This window comes from Periophthalmus magnuspinnatus, chromosome 20 (genome assembly GCF_009829125.3).
Source record: "Periophthalmus magnuspinnatus isolate fPerMag1 chromosome 20, fPerMag1.2.pri, whole genome shotgun sequence".
NCBI lineage: Eukaryota > Metazoa > Chordata > Actinopteri > Gobiiformes > Gobiidae > Periophthalmus > Periophthalmus magnuspinnatus.
Genome location: NC_047145.1, coordinates 24,174,821 through 24,188,286, shown reverse-complemented (window position 1 = coordinate 24,188,286; position 13,466 = coordinate 24,174,821). Strand labels below are relative to the sequence as shown.

At 39.7% G+C, this 13,466-nt stretch overlaps 1 long non-coding RNA gene across 1 annotated transcript in view; it reads left to right on the top strand.

Moving 5' to 3' along the window:
• The window catches only part of LOC129457242 (uncharacterized), a 147,030-nt gene that overhangs the window by 70,761 nt on the left and 62,803 nt on the right, over positions 1 to 13,466 (top strand). The gene's annotated exons all lie outside the window — the stretch shown is intronic.

Sequence of the window (13,466 nt, the reverse complement as noted above, 5' to 3'; positions counted from 1 at the left end):
TTTAGTCCTGGTTTAGTCCTGTTTTAGTTCTGGTTTAGTCCTGTTTTAATCCTGGTTTAGTCCTGGTTTAGTCCTGTGTTAGTCTTGGTTTAGTCCTGGTTTAGTCCTGTTTTAGTTCTGGTTTAGTCCTGTGTTAGTCCTGTTTAAGTCCCGGTTTAGTCCTGTTTTAGTCCCGGTTTAGTCCTGTGTTAGTCCTGGTTTAGTCCTGTTTTAGTCCAGTTTTAATCCTGGTTTAGTCCTGTGTTAGTCTTGGTTTAGTCCTGGTTTAGTCCTGTTTTAGTCCAGTTTTAATCCTGGTTTAGTCCTGTGTTAGTCTTGGTTTAGTCCTGGTTTAGTCCTGTTTTAGTCCTGGTTTAGTCCTGTGTTAGTCCTGGTTTAGTCCTGGTTTAGCCCTGTTTTAGTCCTGGTTTAGTCCTGTTTTAGTTCTGGTTTAGTCCTGTTTTAGTCCCGGTTTAGTCCTGTGTTAGTCCTGTTTTAGTCCAGTTTTAATCCTGGTTTAGTCCTGGTTTAGTCCTGTGTTAGTCTTGGTTTAGTCCTGTTTTAGTTCTGGTTTAGTCCTGTTTTAATCCTGGTTTAGTCCTGGTTTAGTCCTGTGTTAGTCTTGGTTTAGTCCTGGTTTAGTCCTGGTTTAGTCCTGTTTTAGTTCTGGTTTAGTCCTGTGTTAGTCCTGTTTAAGTCCCGGTTTAGTCCTGTTTTAGTCCTGTGTTAGTCCTGTTTTAGTCCAGTTTTAATCCTGGTTTAGTCCTGTGTTAGTCTTGGTTTAGTCCTGGTTTAGTCCTGGTTTTGTCCTGTTTTAGTCCTGGTTTAGTTCTGTTTTAGTCCTGTGTTAGTTCTGGTTTAGTCCTGGTTTAGCCCTGTTTTAGTGCTGGTTTAGTCCTGTTTTAGTTCTGGTTTAGTCCTGTGTTAGTCCTGTGTTAGTCCTGTTTAAGTCCCGGTTTAGTCCTGTTTTAGTCCCGGTTTAGTCCTGTGTTAGTCCTGGTTTAGTCCTGTTTTAGTCCAGTTTTAATCCTGGTTTAGTCCTGTGTTAGTCTTGGTTTAGTCCTGGTTTAGTCCTGTTTTAGTTCTGGTTTAGTCCTGTTTTAATCCTGGTTTAGTCCTGTGTTAGTCTTGGTTTAGTCCTGGTTTAGTCCTGGTTTAGTCCTGTTTTAGTCCTGTTTTAGTTCTGGTTTAGTCCTGTTTTAATCCTGTGTTAGTCCTGGTTTAGTCCTGTGTTAGTCCTGGTTTAGTCCTGGCCCAGTCCCTTCCCCAGTATCTCTCTTTTGGACAGTTACATTCAGATTTATGTTGTTTTTACTTTGCTGTCTGGAGTTTTTCCTCCTCATTCATCTCAGTTCTGGGATTCCCATTGTTCCTCAGACGATTAATGTGCTCTCCAACACTTTTTAGTCCTTTATAAATCTCAAATATCGTGTTTAATCTGAGCAAACCCACACTAGCCTGTAACAAAACACTTTGAAAGACTCCATAAAGAACCACCATAAATCAGCACAAGAATTCAACGTCAAATATGAAACGTTTAAGAAACATTTACAGGAAAATTAGTCCTCTGTATCTGCCCCATCCCTTAGTGTCTCTGGGTCAAACCTGCCAGAGCTCCACAGACATATATCTACACCCTCCTATTAAAGGACGTGTACCTCATTTTTACTGTCTTAAAAAGGCCAAAAAAAATTTTTGTCCAAAATTGCTCCTCACTTACCTTATGCATTCAGGGCATCCTACTTAGCCCCTTGAATTCTCACATATACCCCATTTGAATCTGAACATTCCAGACCATACACTCCACATGCACCTCCTTCACGGCTCTGGCAGATTTGGGCTTTTCTTCAAGACTGAGCCAGGACTAAACCAGGACTAAACCAGGACTAAACCAGGACTAATCCAGGTCTAAAAAAGGTCTAAATCAGGGGTGGGAAAACTTTTTGACACATGGGCCACAGTGGGTTCTAAAATTTGACAGAGGGCCAGGATATATATATATATGTATATATTGCATTTGAGATTTGGCCTGTAACATGTAGCAAAGCATGAATATGCAAGGCTCATTGTACAAATTGTTTTCCATCCATCCATTTTCTTCCGCTTTTCCGGGACCGGGTCGCGGGGGCAGCAGTCTAAGCAGGGACTGCCAGACTTCTCTCACCACAGACACGTCCTCCAGCTCCTATGGTGGGACCCCAAGGTGTTCTCAGGCCAGCCGAGAGACATAGTCCCTCCAGCGTGTCCTGGTCTTCCCTGGGGTCTCCTCCCGGTGGGACATGCCCAGAACACCTCTCTAGGGAGGTGCCCTGGAGGCATCCTGGCTCAGCCAGCTGGCTCCTGTTGACGTGGAGGAGCAGCGGCTCTACTCTGATCTCCTCCCATGTGACCTAGCTCCTCACTCTATCTCTAAGGGAGCGCCCAGCCGCCCTGCGGAGGAAACCCATTTCGGCCACTTGTATCTGCGATCTTGTCCTTTCGGTCATTACCCAAAGCTCATGACCATAGGTCAAGGTAGGACCGTAGATTGACCAGTAAATTTTCTTTACCACAGACCGATACAGCGACCGCATTACTGCAGAAGCTGCACCGATCTGCCTGTCAATCTCTTGGGAATTGTTTTCCAAATGCATTAATTAAATTAATAATTAATTTATTAAATTTCAGTTAAGTAAAGCAGCAGAAAACCTCACATTCAGTTTTATCAAGTGCCAAAAGATCAACATCTTGTTGAAAAGGTAAATTGAACAAGGTTTATCCTTATCAATTTTAATATAATTTGGTCATGTTCGACGGGCCGGATTAATAAGGCCAACGGGCCGCGTGTGGCCCCAGGGCCGTAGTTTGCCCATGTCTGGTCTAAACCCATTCTAACCAAGGACGGAATCAGGACTACATCAGGTACTAAACCAGGACTAAACCAAGACTAAACCAGGACGAAACCAGGACTAAACCAGAAGTAAACTCCGACTAAACAGGGACTGAATCAGGACTGAACTAGCCCCTTTAATCTTCTAATAAACCCCATTTGGACCTGGTTGTTTCTGGCCATCTTCTCCACATCCACCTCCTTGGCGGCTCTGGCAGGTTTGGGTTTTTCTTCTCCCTAAAACAAACACAATAAAAACATTTAATGAGATGTTGGACTTTACGAGACTGCTCCCGTTTAGAGCCGTAAAATCTCTTAACATAAACCTCATAACAAACTCATAACAAACCCATGGAAACTATTTGAGCCTGGATCAAGTTCATACAACACTATAAGACAGAGTAGGACCTCAGGGGTCTAACCTAAACCCGGACTGAACCATAACTGAACCAGAACCGAACTAAGACTAAACCAGGACTAAACCAGAATGATACCAAGACTAAATCAGAACAAAACCAGGACTGAACCAGGACTGATCCAGTAAACCAGTGTTATTCTCACCTGGAGGTTTTTAGTCGCTTGCTCCTTAATGGTAACCTTGAGAGCAGATTTGGTCTTTAACTCGCCCTGTGCCTAAAAACATTTAATTTATTTTAATGTTTTATCAAATGTGTCCTCTGCACTTGACCCATCCTTAAAGCCACATTATGTAACTTTTTAGCTAAAGTAGACCAAAATAAAAGCATGGTTGTGTTTATTAGACTGAAAAACACATGTCCTTATTGTGGGCTTGCATCTCCACAAACCTGACTCCTGCTGTTTTCATGGAAATGTTGCCCCTTTAGCTGTATTCGTCTGCAGTATGACATTAAAAGTATCTATCTCCATGGAGAATGTTCCTCGGTAAGGTATTAACTTTCTATTTCAATGGAATCATGCAGGTGACATACCATCTCCAGAAATTTGTATAATGTAGCTTTTAAGCCTTAAGTGCAGTAAGCACATCTGAGCCAGGAGTACCTCGCTGGGGGGGGGGGGATTATTCTGCATGCTTTAGACAGAAAACCAGGAAAACCATAGACTGCATAAAGATGTGGAATAAGGGAGTATGACGTCACCCTTAAACCAGGACTAAACCAAGACTGAACAAGCACTGCTCAAATACATCAGGGAAATCAGTTACAGCTCCTTTAATCCTCACATAAACCCGAATTGGACCTGTTTGTTTCTGGCCATCTTCTCCACATCCACCTCCTTGGCGGCTGTGGCAGGTTTGGGCTTTTCTTCTCCCTAAAACAAACACAATAAAAATATTTAACGAGATGTTGGACTTTATGAGACTGCTCCCGTTTAGAGCAGTACTCATAACAAACCCATGGAAACTATTTGACAGGACTAAACCAAGACCAAACCAGGACTCCACAGGGTCTAAACCAGGTCTAAACTAGGTCAAGATCAGGACCAAACTAAGACCAAACCAGGAATGCATAGGGCCTGAACCAAAACAAAACCAAGACTGAACCAGAACTGAACCAGAACTGAACCAGAACTGAACCAGAACTGAACCAGAACTGAACCAGGACTAAAGATATAGATAATTCATAGATTAGTCAAATTTAAATGTTCAGGATCTGTCACCTTTCTGTTGCATTTGGGCGCTGTCTTCTCGATCTCCTCCAGGTTGAATTTCACGGCTGCTTTGGACTTTTTCTTTTCTTTTCCTGCCTTCCCCTCTGGAGTCACGATCAGCGCTGGTTTCATCTGTTTTTTGGGGCTGAATGTCCGAATCCGCTTCACATTGAAAGATTTCTTCACCCCTGATGAAATCTTGGGAACAAACATCGGAATGTGTTTGGAGTTCTGTGCGTTTGGAGTAGATGTATGCAAGAGTCTTTCTATGTTTTGCTTTTTTGCCTTCAGAAGTGCGACATTGACAAGCTGAGATGGGGGTTTGCTCCTAAAAATTGGGACAAATTTAGTTTTTTCTTGCTGGAACAGTCTGGGAGAAGATGGAGAGGAGGAATTTGCCTCAAAAACAGTGAAAAATGTGTTGACAGATGACGCTGGTTTAAAGACGTCTGAGAAGTTTAGTGTGGGATTGGAGCTAGAACGCTGGAAGGAGAAAGAATCAGAGGTGAAGGAGAGAGGAGGAGCTGGGGCAGGTTGTGACCCGAAAACGGGCCTCGTCAGACGGGGAAGAGTTGGAGGAGGCGGGGGCAGCTGGGTCAGCACCGGTTGGGACATGGACAAGTTACTCAGGTTTAAAGGACTCGAAATCTGGAAAGTAAAACAAAGAGGAATAAAAAAACAGGACTAGCAGGACTAAAGCAGGACTAAAACAAGACTAAACCAGGATAAATGCAGGACTAAACGAGGACTCAACCAGGACTAAACCAGGACCGAACCAGGACTAAACCAGGTACTGAACCAGGACTAAACCAGGACTTAGTTTCAGACCTGTCTCGATGCAGGGTTGAGTGTTGTTGTGGTAAAAGATGATTTTGTTGAGATTTTTGTTGGAAAACCACAAATTGCAGGAAGTGTTTCTCTGACATCAGTCATGAAACAGGAGAGTGCCCCCTCATGGTCCACACGGGGACAGCGCTGCACCGGAGACAAGCGAATACAGCACAGAGGATACCTGAAGACACATGTCCACACACACATGTACAGGTGAAGTGTCCCTGTCCACACACACACACACACACACCCCAACAGGTGAAGTGTCCCTGTCCACACACACACACACCCCCACACGTACAGGTGAAGTGTCCCTGTCCACACACACACACACACGTACAGGTGAAGTGTTCCTGTCCACACACACGCACACATGTACAGGTGAATTACGTGAATAGATTTTGTCCCACAAGTTTGAAGTAGACGCTGCAATAGACGGCCTGGTTCTCCTGTTGTTCTGGAAGCCTGTATCCATACTGAAACAGGAGACATATTACTACAGTTTATCACATTTTTGTAGACATTTGCGTCACTATAAATGTGAGCTAGTACCAGACTGTTCCAGTGACTTTGCAGCGCTCTGTAGGATTTGAACGGTCCGTCTTTGGGAAGTTTCCGGCTGATGGAAATAATCTGTCCTTTCTTCATACTAAAAACACAAAATGACTCAGTGATAGGTTATGTTTTGGTGAATAGTACCTGTAGTAAACATTTACCATAGTTTTAAATCAGTTAAGTGACAGTATGTGGGAAAAGAATTGAGAAGAAAAGTACAAAAATACAGGAAGTAGTGCTGAGTTGTAAAACAGAATCCCTCTGCTTATGTCATCAACACAGAAAATTCCATCCAAAATGCAGAAACAGTTTATGCACAAGGATAACATTTTCAACCTTCATTTAACTAAATAAATGTGTTTTTGTAAAATTGCAAATATAATGAGGCTTTCTAACCTGTCATATTCATAGTATTACTATCATAAACCAGGGATGTACATTTTATTGTTATGCATGTAATAGTATTCAGTTAGAAACTAAATCAGCTAAATATACACAAATAGTAAATAAGAAAAAAAAAATGCACAAGAAATTCTAGCTAAAAAACAAAGACGTTTCAAAGTGTAACTATGGCTCTATCTAGTGGCCACTGATGTTATGACAATAGAGAACAGAGAAATGGAGGCGTGAGACAGAAAGAGAAAAAGAGAGAGAGGGGGAGAGAGAATGAGAAAGAGGGAGAGAAAGAGAGAGAGAGAGAGAAAGCGTGAGTGAAGGAATGAGGGAGTGTAAATAGAGGTTATGCAGATGACATCGCAGCCTTTGGAACTTTATTATTGAGTGGCAAAGGGGAGTAATGACATTTTCTTCTGTAAATGCTCCAAACACTAATCCTAAAATGCAAAACAGCTGCTACAGTTTAACAAAAGTCTGCACCTCTGATCAATATTTAGTTTGGCTCTGAAACAAGAAAATCAAGTCAACAGTAAAAAAAAAAAACAGTAAAGAGTGAAACCACAGGGACTCTGCAGACACACTCACATTTATCACTGATACAGACTTGATTAACTAAACCTTTCTCGCCTTACATAACATGTTTCTGAGTCTGTGTGTTTTAGAAATAATTATTTTGGGGAGAAAACAAACAAAAATGAGGAGATACAAAGCAAAAAAACACATTTTGTCTGTTGTTCTTCCCATAGTTCTGCCTCAGTGTCACTCAGTCGTTGTATTACCTGGGCAGTACGTGGCACCAGATGGGTCCTCCCATGTGATGTGGGTCTAACACTGAGTCCGGGTCAGAACAGAACCTCTTTAGAACCAGAGGAGACAAACCAAAGTCCTCCAACTACACCATCACACAAACACAGCCGTTATTACTCGACTCTGTGAATAGCCAGAGACAAATACAAGATTAAAGTATCTGTGTTAAAAACGTGAAACTGCAGAACTAGCTCATTTTAAACGGTTTGCAGTGGTCCAAAGTTATCCCTCACTTACATTATGCATCCTAATTATTCACCACAAAGAGTTCATAAAGACATTTCACAACTCTAAGAGACCAGAACTGAGTTTTGCTGACATGGTAGGGTTGTCAAAAATATAACAAATCAGATATTAATCAATGCTCCTTTAGTATCATGGGAGCAGGTATCAATACTAAAAAAGTCCTATTCACAGGACAGAAATGAACCTTTCTTGAATATATTTAGAATGATGTTGAGCTGTATCAGAACAAGACAAGTATAAGACACATAGACTAGTATACACCAATGGGCCATTATGAACCTACTGGACACTGAGGGAGTACACAGATATAAGATACATGGGAGCAGAAAACAAAGTACTAGTATTTAATGTTGAAAATCACATTCTATTGTCTAACTAAAGAGTGTTTTTTATTATCATTGTGGTATCGGAATTGGTATAGAGTATCGAGTCTACTCCTTAGTGTCGAAATGTATTGTGGCAACACTATGTCACAGTAAATCTAATGACAACTAGCAGGTTAATTGTGCATTTCCTGATTCTTGGACAATCAACTGCTTTATAATTAGATGCAAATAGCACATAGTGGACTTATTTTGACCTCAACTTATTTAGTCCTGGTTGAGTCATGGCTTAGTCCTAGTTTAGTCCTGGTTGAGTCCTGATTGAGTCCTGGTTGAGTCCTGGTTGAGTCCTGGTTTAGTCCTTGGTTTATTCTGGTTTAATCCAGGTTTAGTCTCAGTTTAGTCCTGGTTTAGTCTCTGGTTAGACCTTGTTTCATTCCTAACTTAGAGAGGTTTGAGACATATTTTGTTCAAATACACAGCAAAAATCAGGCACAGTGCCTTTAAGTAAAGAAGAAGGTAACTAAATGAGTTGGAGAGAGAATTTCATTTTCTTTTACAGTGGTTAGAGGCAGTCTGATGGTGTTCGGCAGCAGACTCATGCACAGTTTTCCATCACTGGTGCTAAACTCCAAACCTGCAAAATATATCAAATGTTTTAAATGCTTATGAAGAAAAATGCATTAAAGCTTGTGTCTGCTCTATCGTTATAATCTATGACGTCTGTGGATCATTATGTTATCATTTGCACATTTTAAATCACAATATTGATCTAAAATGACTTAATAAAAGAAACAAGTGCGCTGACTTTCATGTTAAAAAACTGCAGCGCCCAATGGAAGCTGATGTCGCTGCAAACGTCATCACAACAACAGTCGGCCCCTCCAAAGGAGAACTGCACATCACACTAGTGAGTAGTAGATTTTTTTCGTGTTTACCAAAACGTACGCATATCAGTGACAACAAAGTAAGTGCGTCACAGTGGGCATGTACCGGTGGTGGTGAAAACAGGAGTAGATCAGCAAAATGGCATCTTGAAAATAAGCGATTAAAGATTGCTCAGACATGCACGAATCACTCCAAATACAACTTGGGGTGAGTAAATAACGAAACTACTATAACATGATTAAAAGCTCTGAAAAGTCCATTTTGAACAATAGGTCTGCTTTAACTGTAGTGTTAAATCTCAGTAGCAGCTACAGGATACGTTACTTCATTTGAATACTTACTGACAGCTGTGAGCCTCCCCTGCTCTGACAGAAAGTCTCTTCCTGCAAAACAGTCTTGGGTTAGTTCCTGGTTTAGTCCTGGTTCAGTCCTGAATCAGTCCTGATTTAGCTTTGTGTTAGTTCTGGTTCAGTACTTGTTTACTTCTGGTTCAGTCCTGGTTCAGCCCTGGTTCAGTTTCCGGTTAGACGTTGTTTTAGTCCTAGTTTAGTTTTGGTTTAGAGCCTCACCATTAACAAGGTAGAGTCCGGCCTTGTTCCAGTTTGGGGAGAGTCTGGAAATTAGAGAGAAGGAGAAACAGGACTGAAGAATCCCAGGATAAACCTGCTCTGCAAAATTCATCTGGAAAAACAAGCAGAAATCAGGAGAAATAAATACTAGTACTCCAAATTAAACAATAGTTCAGCCCAGGCTGAGTCCTGATTTAGTGCTGGTCTAGTCTTGGGTTAGTCCTGGTTTAGTCCTGGTTAAGTTCCGGTTCAGTCACATAGTTATTATTATTAACAACATTGTAATTAACATGTTTTAGGTTGATGAGTACCACTGAGAAAATTAAAAGAGTCCAGTATTTAACCTGGGACCTCTTGGTGTGAGATGAGAATTCTAACCACTCTGTCACAGGCACAGAGGCATTTACCTGAAGGCAGTGTTTCTGGACAAAGACTTGAAGAACTCCTGACCGGAAGAACTGGATCTGAATCAAGAAATATGTTAAAATACATTTAGATGTAAAGATTGTGCACATTAGTGCCTGATTTAGTCCTAGTTTAGATCTGCTATAGTCCTGAATAAGTCCTGGTTTAGTCTTTTCCTCCATGCTCTGTTGCTTCCTATTGTTCTCTTGTACAATAGCCGCTCATTCACTCTTAGTTAAGAGGTCATGACAACACATATTTGAGATTCCCAAAAAGGTCCCTCTGCTTTATTTAACCCAGCTTCACATCTGGTTTAGTCCTCACTTGGTCCTGTCTTAGTCCTGGTTTAGTTCAGGTTTAGTCCTGATTTAGTCCTGGTTTAGTCTTGCTTACTTACAGCCATAACTGCAGTGATCTCGTTAAAGGAGTCTAAGGCTGGAGCAGCCAAAACATCAGAGAAAAGAAGAACCAACTCCCTGAAAAATACAGTGGAGAGGGTCAGATGGAGCTGAAGAGAGGGTCAGATAGAGTAGAGGATGCAGTGAAGAGGTTCAGAGGAGAAGATGCAGAGGAGATGGTCAGAGGAGCAGAGGACACAGAGGACAGGGAGAGATGGAGCAGAGGATGTAAAGGAGAGGGTCAGAGAACGCAGAGACCTGCACGTTGTGATCTGTTTGGTGCGTGGCTCTTCGTAGTTGTCTTGTAGTGTCAAAGTGACACAGCACAGAGACTTCAGATTGGGGAGAGAGAGGAAAAACAGGCCTGGCTGCACTCCACTCATCCTTATAATTATAAATGTTCAAAAACAAAATATATTATGAATTCAAATAGTATTACTGCAACTCAAAGTCCTGTCAATCAAAAGAAACCAAAGCAATTGCCAACATTAATAAAAATGTGATGAGATTTATTAACTCAAGCAAATGAACAAGAAAGTTACAACTACTGCTAATTCCCACTAAACTATTTTTAGACAACTCAAATCAAAACTGTCCTATTTAAGGAAATTATGGCATATTAATAGTCCAAAAAGACTTAACTGTACTTACAATATGTTATTTTAAATCTTAAATAAATTATTGTAGAATATCTTTGTGGCTTACCTGTCTCTGCCCAAAAGCAGCTAATGCTAATCAGCGGCTAATGCTAACGAGAAGCTAAAGTATAAAATGAAGCTATTATTATTTTTATTTGGGTTTTTGACCGAAATATGTCCCCTTTTCATACCAATATTTACAAGAAAATGTACATAATTATTGCTTACTTTGGTAATTCTCCTCAATGAATAAAAAATACAGTATAGTCTTTAATAACCTTTAACAGCTTTGGCAACGATTTATTTATCAACAAAGATCTTCTATGATGTCTAAATGTATCACTCTGGCTCAATTAGTACAGTTTGTCAAAATAGATTTATATTTGGTCATATTGTGCTTTGACAATCTTATTTAGAAGCAGTGCAGATAGTTTTGTATCTACTTTAATTATCATTGTATGGTATGGTATTGGATGGTCCGGTATGCTTTTATCTGTACAGGCCAGTGCACAACAATACACTAACCAAGACAAAAGTCACAGGAGAGATGCTGGTGCCAGTTTATAACATGAATGTTCATTTACACCTGTAGATCCTGAGCAGGTTGGTGGAAATACTGGAAATATAGAGTCAATGTATGAAGATAAACTGACCATAAATAAATTAAATGGATATTACCTGGAAACGCATTGATCAAATTCTAATTCTAAAAACAACATACAGCCAAACACATAAGCACATACATTGATTCTTACCCACTGCCTCTTATAATCATATTTTTCCTAGTGTGGTTTGAATAGTATTAAAGCACAAAAATAATCTTGAGGTACTTGGGAAAATTTATAAACATCTGCGCTTTGTTAGTGGTTTAGAGGTGAAAGTTGAGAAAGGAGTGGAGCATCCTGTTAATTTGCCAATCTTGGACTTTGGAGTCTGGAAGCTTTCCCGCCACAGCAGCCAAAATACAAATACGTTATTTTAGCGACTTTTCCCAACTTCCCACTCGTTTTTCCCGAATAAAATAATTTCAGAGCGACAGTGGGTAAGTTGTCGGACACCCAAGGGCCGTGACAAAACTCCGTGTGGTGACAACACCCTGAAAAAAAATTCCCTGTTCGCGTGAGAAGCCTCTTTCCCGTGAACTTATCTGAACTCTGCGGTAAGTGACAACAGAATGGACCAATCAAGATCCAGAAAAAGGAACACGAGCCAATGAGAAAGCTGTAAAGGCTAAAGAGGCGGGCGCTAAGGCTCAGGGAGACAGATGTGCGTTTGGGAGGTTTTTAGTTAAAGTTAAAAGGAAAATGTCAGAATAAAAGCGTAGAATTTGGATCCTGAGTGTAGACTGTATGAGGGAACGACGATTCAGATTTAAATATATCATATATTTATTTATTTATTTATTTACTTATTTATTTATTATACATTTAATACATCAAAACTAATTAGGAGGTGATAAAAAGAGAGAATTGTTCAAAAAAATAAAAATAAAATAAAATAAAAATTTATCATAAGTAATAAATAATAATAATAATTACAAAAAGCACCAACAAGGCATTCTTATGGAAATCTTTACTTACAATGTTTTACCTAATTTGTACTTCACATAGACTGGGTACTGGTGTGCTGACCTCTTAGTCCCAATTCTTAGTTCAATTCAATCTTATCCATTTTATCCAATCTTGTCCACTGTCTGATCCATATAGGACCAACTGCTTATCCTCCGTCCCAACAAGTGTTTAGGCCTTGTGCTCCTTTAACAGGTCTAAACTGGTGTTCTGGTTCATGTAATTCTTATCAGTGTGGTATAAATATGCTGTATGTCCTGACATTGACACAGCTGAGGGTGAGACGATGCTCTGACAGGGACAGGAAGTTCTTTACAATTGTGCGCATGATTGCTTTAATAAATCAAACTCTTTGATTCAAGACAACTTCTCAGTTCATTTTATTCTTTAGTTGTTTTGCTTGTAAAAATTCCACCACAGCATCCAATCACATTATAAAGCAGTTCATATTGATAATAAAGTAAAGTTATATTTGTTAATTCATGTTCTGGACACTGCATAAGTACACAGTTCATACACTGCCATTTGAATTTATGTAAAACTGACTCTGCAGACCTGGAGTTGTGTTTTGTTTCATTCACACATGTTTGAGTAACACTTTATTAGTCTGTCTACGTCTCCAAAGCTCAAAATGTTCTGTTCCACCTTGTGATGTCATGAAGTGGTCATTTTCAACTTAACAGCTCCTTTTATCTTTAGTTCACTAGAGATTGGCAATTCCAGGACTGAAATTATCCAAATGAGTCTAGTGAAGGTGTATGGAGTTTAAAAACACAATGGAGCACTTCCTGTATCACCACATGACATCACAAGGTGGAATAGAATGTTTTCAAGACAAGAAATAAATAATATGCAGCATTTGTGTGTTAAACATGTGTGAATGAAATAAAATACAACACCAGGTCTGTTTGTGATGAGGAAACAACATTATAACATAGATTCGAACAAAGCATAATATGTGCTCTTTAAGACACACAGTGACTAAATGAAGAGGATAGATAATTGAAATACAAGTTGTTTTTAGATATGCCTGGATAAAATATGTAACAGTAAAAAGTAACTGGGAAAAGTACTATTTAAGTAAGAGTGTAGCTTAAAGAGTAACTGGCTGGACGTAACATCTGATTTATAATTTGATTTGAAGATTTGAAGGCCAAAATATTAAATAAAGCACAAAAAGCACTCTTTTTTAAAAAGATTTTTAAAGGAAAGACACAAAAATGAGCCAAACTAAACAGAAATGTTCAAATGAGTTCATATTGTCAACATGAAGCTTTTTTAAAAACTTTTATTCAAGTAAGAGTACTTCAATTTAAAAAAAATAAAATAAAATAAAAAAAAAAAAAACCCTCAAGTATCTTAAAA